Genomic DNA, 13506 nt, shown 5'->3' with positions numbered 1-13506 from the left:
GCTTTGCGTTGTTTCAAGAAAATTAATAGGGGAAAGTTTGCCCCTGGCAAGATTTTGGTGGTCTGCATGGAACAGAATCAAAAGGATGCAAGAGAAACTGCTAAGGGAGAAGGCAGACACTGTGGGCATTCACTCGATGCCAGCCAAGATCACTTCTGCAAAAAAAATTTAGAGGGTAGGTGAAGAAGTGTGGCCTCTCTTCTCACTCCTCTTCAGAGTGATGTCAGTCAGAAAATGAGGCTGAACGGTGTTGGTGCTGTTTAATCTGTTCAAGAAGGTCTCGGGTCAGAGCAGCATCCTCCATGTGACCCTCGTAGGTGTTCCCCACCCCAAAGGGCCCCCTTTTTACACAGCTAGACCTTCACCCTGCAGAACAGCAGCCGGTTGTAAAGGAGCTCTCAGTAAACATTTGCAGATCTGTGGTTTTCTCCATCCCTGAGAAACCTGGGCATGAACGTCTTTGGAATTTAGAGTACTGGTTGTGGTTGAACCGCCAGAAGAAGCAGTCTGAGCTCTTGACAAGAACCTAGCACTATGGTTGGGGTGACAACTCAAATGCTTTCCTGCGCCTCAGTTTTCCTTGCATATCATTTCAACTTCTGTGAGTCTAACATATCCTTACACACCTCTCTCCATTTTTAAAGATTTATTTTTATTTGTGTGTGTGCCACATGTGTGCAGGTACCCTGGGAGGCCAAAAGAAGGTACAAATCCCATACCCTCCCTGTAAAAGCAGCTGTTACAAGCAATTTTGACTCTCCTTTCTTCCTTGTGAGTGCTAGAAATGGAACCTTGGTTGTCTGGAAGAGCAGCAAATGCTCTTAAGTACTGAGCCATCTCTCCAGCCTTACAAAACTGTCTTTTGCTGACCACCCATGAAATAGTCAAGATGTAAGAATGTATAGGGTGCAGGCAAAAAAACAGCATTACCAAGAGCAGCACACATTCTATCTGCTCTGAAGATGGAGATGGCAAGACGTAACTGATAACCACAATCTCTGTGCAGAGATCACAAAGAGACTTCCAGATGAATTAGGGGTGCACACATTGTTGTATAGCTCCCGAGGACGTTGGAACACAAGTCTTCAAAGCAAATTCTGAAGTCTTTCTATGATGCTGGGCCATTGCAAGGTGAGATTAGTGTGACTAAAGAAGAGTATAGGTGTCCCATCTCTCCTACCTCTATCTTTCTTTCTCTCTCTATCTCTTTTTCTTCCAGAAAGCAATAGCAGGGAGATGAACTGCTTTTCTATTTCTTCCCTTTTTAAGGGCCTAAGTGATAGAGAATAAAGCCTGTTGCCATGGTTATATAAACATGGGTAAATATTCCTGGCCTGAGGATGGGGGCTGGGGGGACATGATTCAGTTTTGCTGAGAGGAATCAGATGGTTCAGCCGCCACCCTCCCTCCTACTGAAACTCAGCCTAGAGAGAGACTGTGGCTATCTCAATTGACAGTAAATCTTAAAGGGGTCAGAGGTCTTGAGACTGGCCATAGGCATCATTCTCAAAGGCATCTAGAGTTGAAATGGACCCCTCAAAAGGCATGTGGGCATCTGCTCCCAGCAAGTGGGGATAAGTGGTCTGTAGTCTTCCTGAGGGTAGGGGGTGCATTTCCTGGAACTGGGTCGTTCAACTCAGCCTTTGCACCCAGCTTGGTGAGGGAGGGTGGCCCCCCCTTTGTCCTGCTGCCAGAGCCTGAAGGTCCTGGCACCTATAGATGAGCTTAAAGGGAGAGGCAGAGCTAGCTGTGTCCCAACAGAATGCATCCTGAACTAAACAATGGAAATGCTGCCATTTCTCCTGGCTTCAGATCCTGTGGCCCCACCTGAAAGGTCCCCACCCACCAGGTCCTGGCTCAGTTATAGAAGAGGTGGTGCCCAACTTCTCATCTCCGCTGGCGACAGAAGAGCTGGGAGATACATGGCCACGCATGTTCTAGAAACTTCAACATAGTAGCACCCTCCCGAAGGGTGGAGCCATGTCCCTGTTGCCCTCATTCCTCACCTCCTGTGGGCTGCAGAGACCATTAGCCCCCTTCCCCCTACCTACCCCCAGAGCATTGACAGGAAAGGCTGACCTTAGAGATAAACATGTGTTGTTGGAATGTGTTCAGATACCACTCCGGAACGGCAACTCTCCAGGGAGAGAGGACTTGCCTCACAGGCTGCCCAGAGGTGTGTCTGTGTTTGAATACAGTGGGGTACGGAGGGGGGTAGGCTAGACAGAGACTTGACTCTTCTTGGAAGAGGATAACTCCTGTTAGCATGACATCTCCCTCTGTCCCCTGTCCATGAAGGACTGGCTTCCTGTTGCCAGCAAGGGCAGAGAGAGAGAAGTAGCTTCTACAGTGGGAGAGCCTCTTGGATCTAGATGTAAAAGAAATTTCTCCAGCCCCAAAGCTCTGCAAGTTTTCAAACTCACTTTGAGTTTGAAAAGGGGGGTGGGGGGCAGCTTTATGACTTGGTAGATGACCCAAAGGGACTGGACATAAAAGTTCCACAAGGAAACTTTAAAGATTTGGTTTATTGTTCTCTCTCTCTCTCTCTCTCTCTCTCTCTCTCTCTCTCTCTCTCTCTGTGTGTGTGTGTGTGGTGCCTGCCTGCCTGCCTGCCTGTCTGCCTGCCTGCCTGTCTGTCTGTCTGTCTGTCTGTCTGTCTGTGCCTGAGGGGGGTCAGAATCTTCAGATCCCCCTGAAGTTGACTTGAGACATGAGGAGTCTGACGTGTAAAAGAGCAGCATCATTCTTAACTGCCAAGCCACCTCTCCAGCCCCAAAGCTCTGCAAGTTTTCTTTCCTTTCCTTTCTTTTTTCTGTTTTCTTTTGGGGGGTTGGGGTGGGTGGGTGGGTTGGTTTTTTGTTTATTTGTTTGTCCATTTGTGGGTTTTTTGGTTTTTGTTTTTGTTTTGAGACTGGGTTTCTCTGTGTATAGTCCTGGCTGTCCTGGAACTAACTCTCTCTCTGTCTCTCTCTGTCTCTCTCTGACTCTCTCTAGACCAGGCTGTCATGGAATTCATAGAGATCACCCTCCTCTGCCTCCTGAGTGCTGAGATTAAAGAGGCTCACCTCACTGCCTCAAGGCTCTTCCAAGAGCACTGTTATTTTTGTTTGCAGTTATCTAGTCATTTAATGGAGGGCTGAGTTCATTTAGGGAAGATATTTTGAAGATACAGTCCATTATAACCAGGAAGGCATGAGGGCAGGAGCATGAAATGGCCAGTCACATTGCATCCACAGTCAGGAAGCAGAGGACAGCAATCCATCCTCGAGATTTATAGACAGAGTGACTGAGGCGCACAGGAGAGAATGGAACATGGCATCCTGCCACTACAGCTCTGTAAAAGAAAGAAGGGCGTGCCCTAAAATGATGAAAGCCATCCAAGGAGGAGGTCCTAGCAGGTCCTTGTCCACGAAACTTCCATGGCTGATGCCCTGGTGCTGACATATGTCACGGTGTCTCTGGTTTAGCCTCCTCACAGCCACGTGGCTTTAAGATCGTGTGATTAGCCATGCGGGTGCTAAGACTTATGGGAGGGGAACAGAAGGAAGGTGTTAGAGGAAAGAAAGGTACTTTCTGAAGTAAACATGTACAAATAACTTTCCAGCTCTCTTACCTGGACAATTCAGTGGGATTTCTTGTTCTTGTTATTAGCATTATTTCAGACAGGATCTTGTTTTGTTGCCCTGGCCTGGGACTCCTTACACAGACCAGACAACAATCCTCCTGCCTCTGCCTCTGCCTCTAAAATGTAGAGATTACAGCTGTGCCCACTCATTAGGGATGTAGACAATTAAGCTAGTGTAAGTAACACATATTTAGTCTGTGGGCTGATAATCATGACATGGAATTACTGGGAGCTGCGGCCTTAGTGCTTACAGTGCCTAAGCTGTGGCTTCTTCACTCCCTGGGGAACAAATATTTCCATTTTGTAAATATTTGCCTGTCAGAAACCCAGCTACAAAGAACACCTGAAGAATGTTAGGGAAATGAAGGATGTTAGTTCAGGGAAACACTTCTGGTTTTCGTGTAAACTAAAGCTGGAAGACGTAGATAGTACTGAGAAGGCTAATGGCTTGCCCTCTTGATGCCCCTGAGGGCATTCTACAATGTCTGGGCCTCTAGAGGTACAGCACTGGCTTCTCTGTAACCTTACCAGGCCCTGTAACTCAGAGCAAGAGCTCTTTTACTATCTACTACCTGGCCCCTTCTGCCAGCTGTAAGCAAGCACCATGGATTGCCAGCCTGCCAGAGAGACACTTGTTAGCAAGAGATTAAGGGAGGCTATCTGCTTCTCCTGAGGCTATGAGGTAAGCAGAAAATGAGGTCACTTCTCAGGTTTGGCCGCTAATAGGCTGGCTCCTAAGCCGCCTCTGGTGTTCTGTGGGGTCAGAGAACTGTGCTGGCACCAATCATTTGTCAGTTTGGGGTATTGTAGAGATTTTATTCAGGACACCCTGAAAGGAGCCAGAGCCAAAGAAGACAGCTGGACAGGCGGGACTCTCTTCCTGGAGTTTTCAGTGAATACCACCAGCCATGGTCTGTACCAAGAGACTTGGGTTCCCAGATAGGAAAGGCAGGAGGCCAAGAAATGGCGTCACACTTAACAAATGGAATTGCACTGCAAAGCATAGGAGTGGAGCACACTCAGGAGTTGAATGCTGGGGAGTTTGACCGCCTCCTCCCCAACACTGGGCAGACTTCCTTTGCTGTGATCATTCCCCATGAATCATCATCCATAGAAAAAGAAGGGGGCAATGGAGGATGAATAATGAATCTCCCAAATGGCCTTTTGTGTCTCTGCATGGAGAGTTTTCAAAATAACTTGATTTGAGATTTCTGATGTACAACATAGAATTTTGGAACCACAGAGGACCATATAGAAAAAAAAAACATCAAGGCTTGTGGATTCATGGGAATACTGGAAAAGAAGATAACCAGGCATGAGTCTCTACTATGCTGCTGGAAAAAGTCCTGATTTTACCGGTATGAAAGGCTTTCCTTGTGTCAGGCTCTTATTCCAGAGATGTGTGTACCCCTAGTTCTCTGCAGATGAGAGAGGGAAGACATGAGTTGGTGATGCCTGCCTCAGGCCAAACCCAGGGGGATGCTAGACACACCCACTGGCACTGGCTATGATGACAGAATCTACCCTCTCAACCATTCTACTCACTGTGTGGGCTTGAACGGATAAGACTTCTCTGGGTTTTGTCCTCTATGATTGGCACAGTTTTAAACACTCTTAGCACTCTGCATTTCCTAAGCCCACGATTTTACAAGTCAAGAAAGTGAGGGACAGAGTGTTATCTACCCCAGGTCACCATGATGCTAATGATAGAATTAGCACAGGAGCCAGGGCCAATGACCCATGACCCCTGTCCTTAGACAGGACCTCCTTCCCTTCTATCTCCCCCTGCCAGGTGTTTCTAGAGCAGGACTTCTCAACCTGTGGGTCGCACAGCCTCTTTGGAAGTTGCATACAGATATCATGCATATCAGATATTTACAGTATGATTCGTAACAGAAGCAAAATTAGTTATAAAGTAGCAACAAAATAATCTTATGGTTGGGGGGCTCACCACAGCATAAAGGGTTGCAGCAGTAGGAAAGTTGTGAGCCACTGTCTTAGAGGACTCTAATTTCTTCCCTTGGAAGAGTCCTGTTCAATGTTTTCAGATAGGTTGGGGCTGTTGGTATTGAGTGTGGTCAATCATAACATGAAGGATGAGTTTAATAGGCCGGTGGCATTTGTCTAAGTATCCACAACCTGTCTGGATACTGTTAGCCTCTTCCACGTCATGAATAGTGACATAAAATGAGCTTAGTGTAGGCCTGCTATGGCGTTCATACACTCCCCTTGATGGTGTTTCTAGTTGTTTGTCTTCTATGATGGCTACTTTTTGTGAGTTTGACATATGCTTAGGTTACTTGGGAAGAAGAAATTTTCAGTTGAGAAAATGCCTGCATCAGATTAGCCTGTACACAAATCTGTGGGGCCTTTAAATGATTAATGGTTGACTTGCAGGAGTGGGGGATACGCAGGCAATTGTGGGCCATGCCACCTCTGGGCAGGTGGTCTTGGGTTGTATGAGCAAGAATGTCAAGCAAGCCATGAAGAGCAAGCCACAAAGTGGTGTTCCTCTGCGGTCTGCTTCCATTTCTGTCTCCAGGGTTCTGCCTTGAGTTCCTGACTTTCTTCTAGGACAGAATGGAAACCGAAAGCCCAACACATCCTTTCCGCCTGAGGTTGCTTTTGGTTGTAATTTCTATCACAGTGACAGAAAGAAAACTAGGACATCTTGCCTAAGCACAGCTGCCACCTCCACTGTGTCTAGAGGCTGCTCATTAACTAGGTGTGCAGCCTGCGGTGGGTAATGAGCATGCCCGAGTGGCAAGGTGTGACAAGGTCCCAGCTGTGCTCACTGATTGGTGTTCCCCACCTTTGCCAGAATCCCCTATCCCAGTCCTGCCTACTGAAGAAGAGATTGGAAGGGGTGATGTGTCGATAGTGTGTCATTGGTGTGTATCTGGGGTGGGAACAAGGGCCTGTGGATGAGGCATTGTTCTATTCATGACAGCACTCTGCCTGTATGCATGTGTGAGAGTCTATGTGCGGCTCTGACACCGAAGGAGCTCACACCTACCAGTGAGTGGAAAATTAGTTCTGGCAGGTGAGGAACTGGGTGACAGGTGAGGAAGCCAGCAGGGCATCACTGCTGTCCTCCTCCTCCTCTTGTTGATTGCTGGGGTTGCTACCAATATCTTCCCACCTCACCTCCTGCCCTTAATTACAATTAGATTAAGTGGAAATGACGTGGAAGGGCTCGGGCATGCAGGCAGCTGATAGGAGGATGCTGGAGTGGAATCCTGATCTTTGGAAGCTAGCCATGTGTTTTGCAAGTAGGCTACACGAGGCCATTTGGGAACTGGCATTTTCTTGATGGCCCACTAGGCAAGCCGTACAGTTTAGGTTCTAGTGGGCGGGCGAAAAGGCTAATCTATAGGGGCTAAATCCTAGGAGATTCTGCCATATGGTACAAAACCAGAGGCAGTGTGTGCCAGGGCTAGGAAGCAAGAAACCCAGGTTCCTGGACTGACTGTAGGTCAGCTCTGCAGTCTTTACTGCCTCAGTTTCTCTAGCAGCAAAGCGAAGCTGGCAATCATACTATGGCTTGCCTGCCATGGAGGTAAAGTACATGAAGGCCCTTTGAAATGCCAAAAGAAATGTTGTAAATGTTCATAAGGCCTCAGTGCCAGGGGAATTTGCCAAGCCTCCTGGGAGGCAGCCGTCTGCCTCTGCATCAGTTTCCACAGCCTGCGCTCAGACAGGTCCTTAAGCATCACACATCTATAAATCCCATCACCTCGCTCCAGTCAGCAAATAAGGGAAAGGGCAGGCGGATGCTCTGCCTCTGTCTGATCTTCTTACCAGTGCCCGCCCCGCCCCGCCCCGCCCCGCCCCGCCCCACCGGAGGCAATGATCCTGCTGCCCTCCTCCTCTTCTCTGAGCCCGTCAGTTTAATTTAACAAGGTTGCAAGAGAAGGTTGATTTAATCAAACCAGTTGCTGTATCCCTCTCAGAGATCCCTCAGTGTCACCACTGAGGCTCAGATTAGACAGCGACAATGATTTCCTTTCTGGTCATTGCCTTCCCCTCCCTCCCTTTCCCTGGAGGGAGCAAGGGGCAGACCAATCTGCTGGGACCTAAGAATAGATGCAGGAGGATCAGAGGAGGCAACCAGGCTCTGGCCCCAGAAAGCCCCTCTCAGCGCCTTACATGGCCTTGTTTAAGGCTGAGCAACAACCCGGAGGGTGGGGAGAGAACAAAATGTGAGGAGAGCTGCTTTGCAAAGGCTCAGGGCTGCCTGAGGACAGAGCTATGCTCTCTCTGATGGAAAATAGCTTCCTTACAGCAGGCAAACTGGAGTGGAAGGGTGGATAGGTGGTGGACACCAGCATTTGTGTCCAGGTTCTCAGCCCAGATTCTGAGATATTTTGGGGTGGAAGACAATGACAGTAGCAAGATGAGGCTCCATCCAGCCTGGTTTCTGGTGCTCTGTTCTTGGCAAGAAAGCAGGAGCCCTACTTGAGCTAGGGCTTCCAGGAATACTGGAGTCTGAAGTAACTGGTCATGGTGTGTGTGTGTGTGTGTGTGTGTGTGTGTGTGCTGATTGCAGTGGTGGTAGCTGGAGGGCAAGGCAAAGGAGGGAAAGCTGTCTTTGCTACAGAAAGTTTAGAATTTCAAAATAAATCTTTCGTGACCTGTGACATGCATTTCTCTCTCTTTCTAGGCTATAGGTGCTAAGTACCCTTTCCCCCTAGCAGTTCACAGAAGAAAAACAAAGGGCTTGAGAGGATCCTTCACTGAGGGTGGTGAAGCCCCTTTGCTTTTCATCATTTGTGTTATATTCTTCCATTGACCCAGCAACTGACAGGTGCACCTGTCTCTAGGCCCCTTCCAGGTTCGTCTCTGAGCCGTTTATCTCTCACTCAGATATCTAGCAGACCTCACAACGCATAGGAGACAAATATGGTCAGCAGAAACCCTTCCTGACAGCTCCAAAGAGAATCCCTCCCAATGCATATTCTATTGAGCGCATCTCATAGTGGCTGACAGCCGCTTTATCAATTAAATTCCACATCCCAGTCTTTAGAGACACCACAAATCTCCCTACCTAATAAATCATAGGCCCCCAGTTATTGTTAAATGTCCCATCAGTCTCTAATAAACTCCCTGCCAAAAGGGACAGGTTATTTATTATGCTGCTTGGACAAGAATGAATTGGGCCCCTTTCTTGGAAGAAGAGCAAACATTCCGCCTTCCTCTGTAAAGACTGGGGCAGTGGTGTTAAATGGGGCAATCAATCAACTCAGGCCTCGAGCAGAGGGGAATCTGGTACATGCACATGTGTTATACGTGGGAGGATTGCCTAGAACTTTAATCCCAAAGCCAGCCATGCTAATTCCCATAGCCAGAGGTGGCTATCCAAAATGCTGGGGCTTAGACCTTTGGGGTCTATCACCCATCCCCAGTTCCATGCTGAGGGAGGACTGAAGATGCCATCGATGTGGCCGTGGGGCACATGTGAAAAAGCTTATTCTCCATATTAGGAAATGACATCCAGGACTGAACTGGGTCATAAAACATTTTGTGTCTAGAGGGCACATGATGTTTTTCTGCGATAAAGTTATGTTCCTCTGCTGCACATGAACTGAAGAATAAGACAGAAAAAAAAAAGGTAGAAAAGTCTGGGGAAAGAAGCTAGAAAGCCCTGCCTTGAGGTTCAGGGTAAGCAGCACACAGACAGTGCTGGGCCTTGGGAAGGAAGACCAAGGAGCCAGCAGGTCAGGTGCAAAGTGGCCTGGCTGTCACCTGCCTCCACAGATATAGAGCTCAGGGGTGCACCCAGACCTGCAAATTAAGTTCTAGCCCCTCCAGTTTGCTGTGAGTCAAGTCTCATTTTCATTTCCCACTGTGTTTCTCTTCACTGTTACATAACACTACCCTCTTTAGACGGGCATGACACGCTCGCTTTATATTCCTTGTGGTGACAAACAAGGCGTTCCGTAAGATAGAGCCGAAACATCCCTTCCAGCCTCATTTCCTGGAACTGCTGCCAGCCCAGCCTCCGTTCACACTGAAGGACTCACCTTCTTTAAGTTATTGGAGTTCTTCATGTTTCCACACCCCTACACAGACTGTTCCACTACCCAGAATAGCTTCCTGCCTGCCTGAGCTCTCCTGCCACCCCCACTGCCTGAGGAGGAGTTGGTGGGGGGGAGGGAGAAGCTTCATCCCCCAGGAGAAGTAGAGAATATCAGCCCTACCTGTCAGGGACACCAGCTTCAGCTCCAGGTACTGATGCCACCCCCTCAGTGCTGGGCTCGGGGAATGGGTCAAGTGCATGGTTTTCCTCCGAGCTTCCTGTGTCCTTTAAAGCACTTGGACTTGGTGTGAGGGTGAGAAGGATGGAGGAACAAGAAAGTCGCTGCTCTCTGAATACCCAAGGCTGTCTCCCTCAGTTTCTTAGAACTTCTCACTCCCACATGACAGCCACACTTTGAGCAACAGAGGACCTGAAAATGTCAGTTGGTGCATATGATTTCACACCAGCTTGTGCTACCTGCATGCTTCATACTTGATTTTTGTCCCCAGCTGGGCTGCCAGCTCTTTTAGGACAGGCAGAAGTCAGAGTCTGGGCTTTGCTGCTAGGCAGATCTAAGCTTAAGCTCTGGGACCCTGAGGAGGTTTTTTTGCTCTTCTGAGGAGTTACCAGAGGGCGCTAAGTAGCTCCTTCCCACTGCATTAAAAGTCTCTGTGAGATAAGCCTGGCCCTCAGCTCATCCCTTTACCTCCTTAAAGCTCATTCTGTTATAGTTTGGATGTGAAATGTCCCCAAAAGGCTCCTGTATTGGAGCACTTGGTCCCCAGCTTGTGATGCAGTTTTGGGGAGGTGGGAGACATGAGGAGGGGATGTGGGATGTTGAGAATGGACCTAGAGGATTTTGGCTCAGTACTTCTTCTGGTCCTGCTGTGTGCTTTCTGGTTTGCCAAGATGTGAACAAATAGTGCAGCAAAAGCTCCTGGTGCCCCCATGAAGCTTCTCCGACTACTCCAGATGCCAGGCCTTGCAGGTCAGGACAGACAGCGCCCTCTGGATTTATGAAGTAAATACATCTCAGCTCATCGAAATTGCTTCTGTCTCATGTTTTGTCCCAGCAATGAGAAAAGCAACTGATACTTTTCCTCATTCTCATTCTAAGATATTTTAGAATGTGCTATGGGGTCTGGAGAGATGGCTCAGAGGTTCAAAACTCCGACTGCTCTTACTGAAGAACACAGGTTTGGTTCTCAGAATCCAAATGGCACCTCACCTCTGTCTGTGACTCCAGTTCTGGGGGATCTGACACCCCTTTCTGGCTTCCTTGGGCACCAGGAACACAAATGATGCAGATACTCACACAGGCAAAACGCCCATTCACACACACCTCCACCCCACCCCACATACACATGCTAAAATGAAAATTAAAAGAAGTGTGCTGTGGGCTTCAGTATCTTAAGGCCTTTGGTTTCTCCTTCTGTGACAAGATCGACAGCTTCTGTTCATTCTCTGGAGTTTTCTAAGATTTCACAGACTCTGGGAAGATGTGGGAAACTCCCAGTTGCCTCATACGCTGTGCCCTGCCCCCTTCTGTAGTAACAGAGTCCTTTCTAACCTGCAGTTAGATGGGCATGGATTGTTGAGGGAAAATATGTATATCTCCCAGCAAGATGTCTCTGTGGGCAAAGCCCTTGCTGCCAAGTCTGAAGCTCTGAATTCAATTTCCAGGTCCCACATGATGGAGAGAAAGAAGTGATTCCTATAGATATAATCCCCAGACTTCCTTGAAGCGAGGAAGGACCCTCAGGATCAGTTCTGGTCAATGAAATGCTGCATAGGAGCGTAGTAGCTTTTTGAGAACACTCCTTTTTAAAAGGAGGGCTTTCTGGGGCTGGAGAGATGGCTCAGCAGTTAAAGGTACTGTCCTTTTAGAGACCCCTGGATTTGATTCCCAGTACTACATGGCGACTCACAACCAATACAGGATCATAATTCCAGGACCGTGGTCACATATGTGGTGCATCCAAACATACATGTAAGCAGAACACTCAGCATAAAACAAAATAAACAAATGTAAAGGGAGGGGCACCCGCCATAATGACCTCTACTCTTTCTAGTTTGGCCCTCCCTTCATCCTAATGCCTGGAATGCAGATGTGATGGTTGGAGCAAGAGCAATCATTTGGCTAGCAGGATAGAAACCTGGGTGCACATGAGCTTTGTGGACTCCTGCTACCATGTCATATTTACCGAGGACTTATTAGGGAGGAATGAACTTCCCAAGGACCAACGTTTCTAACATGGTCTCATTTTTAGTTAGTCCTAATTTTGACCCCTCGGTCTTTCCTAACTCTCCACACCTGGGTTAGCTCCATAGAACCCTGCACTTTCAATGGAAAGGCCACTTGCTTGCCCTTGAGGTCATTGTTTTGTTCTGTTTTTCCACCTTCACCATTTGCTAACTTTGTAGGGAGTGGTCAAGGACTTGTATGGACGAATGAAAAACTAAGCGTGGATTAATCCGAATATATTGCTGACCATATTCCCTCAATGATCCTTAAATGCAGGGGCAGCCTCAACACGGGCCTTCTTTATCGTCCGATGAGAGAGATCCTTTTAGCCTCGCCCTTGGCTTAGAAGTAATCACCTTGAATCTTCATACCCATCCTGGGCCTGAGTCTCACTCTTACTCTCTTACTTCTTCAGCTCACAGATGTCTCTCCTTTCGGGGTTCCTAGAGAGTCTTTACTGGCATGGCATGAACACAAGTACCAGAGACATTAAGGATTTAGGTCTGGGTGGAGGAGGTAGGTAAGCTTCAATGCCATGAAGTAGGCTGGACCGTTAGTGAGATTCTGCCAGAGGCGAGGAGGCTGAGACAATCTACCTAATGACTGCAAGTGCCACCCTCACATCTCATCTGCTTATCAAACTATTGATTACCTGTGTGCTTTATCTTAGAGAACCCATTGCTGCTAATCTCAACTCTTGAGGGATTTTTTTTTGGGTTTTGTTTTTAATATGATACAATTTAACCCAAATAACAGGACTGCAATATTTGCATCTGTAAAACATCATGAACAACAAATGTACTACCAGAATGTCTATAAAAGTGTAAAGTGGTATTGTTTTTGGAAAAAATAGTCTCGGGGGAGAGGGGAGAGCCAGGTTCTTGGATGGTGATTGTCATGAGTTTCATAGAACTATTGCTAAATGTACAAGGTCCATCAGAGAATTTTCAGCAGGGAGGTATCAGCCACTCAGTATTTTCGAGGTTTACCAAAAGCCCGAGGCTGGTGCTGGGATAGAGAGCTTAGGGTGACACAATTCCTGGAGAAGTTGATAGTTATTGTGAGACAGAGAAATATAAACAATTTGAGCTCAGGACTGGGGCTGCTTCCAATGTAAAGTCTGAGGTAGAGTTTAAAGAGCACCAGGAGCAGCATCTGAAGTTGGACCAAAACAACCTAAGAAGTTTTTGGAAAAGTCTCCCATCTTTTGGTCTGTCCATTGATCTCCACTCCTTGCATGGAGCACAGCCAGGATCTTCACACTGTGAGTGTTATTTGTCCCAAATCTATTGTAGGCCTAGTAATCCTTGGGCCTGCTTGGAGAAGAGCCTGCACCCTTCCCTACCTTCATGATGACAGATCCGTGACTATGGGAAGGCTGGGACATTTTGCCTGGCTTCCGAAGACTTCTCCCAGTACCTTGTCTCTGAGCCATTGCTGGGCACAGTCCTATGCTGGGAGTCATCGTTGTCCCAGACTCTGTTCTGTTTTGCCAAGTTACATTCTTTCTGTAGCCGAGGGGTGATTTCAGAGCTCCTGTAAATCTCAGGATGATGCTTAGGGCAGAGGGTCCTGGGCATCTCCCTTATCTTTTCAGTTTTCTACCTTCTTTTTTAC

The sequence above is a fragment of the Mastomys coucha genome, unplaced genomic scaffold (genome assembly GCF_008632895.1).
Source record: "Mastomys coucha isolate ucsf_1 unplaced genomic scaffold, UCSF_Mcou_1 pScaffold16, whole genome shotgun sequence".
Taxonomy (NCBI): domain Eukaryota; kingdom Metazoa; phylum Chordata; class Mammalia; order Rodentia; family Muridae; genus Mastomys; species Mastomys coucha.
Note: the sequence above shows the minus strand (reverse complement) of the source record.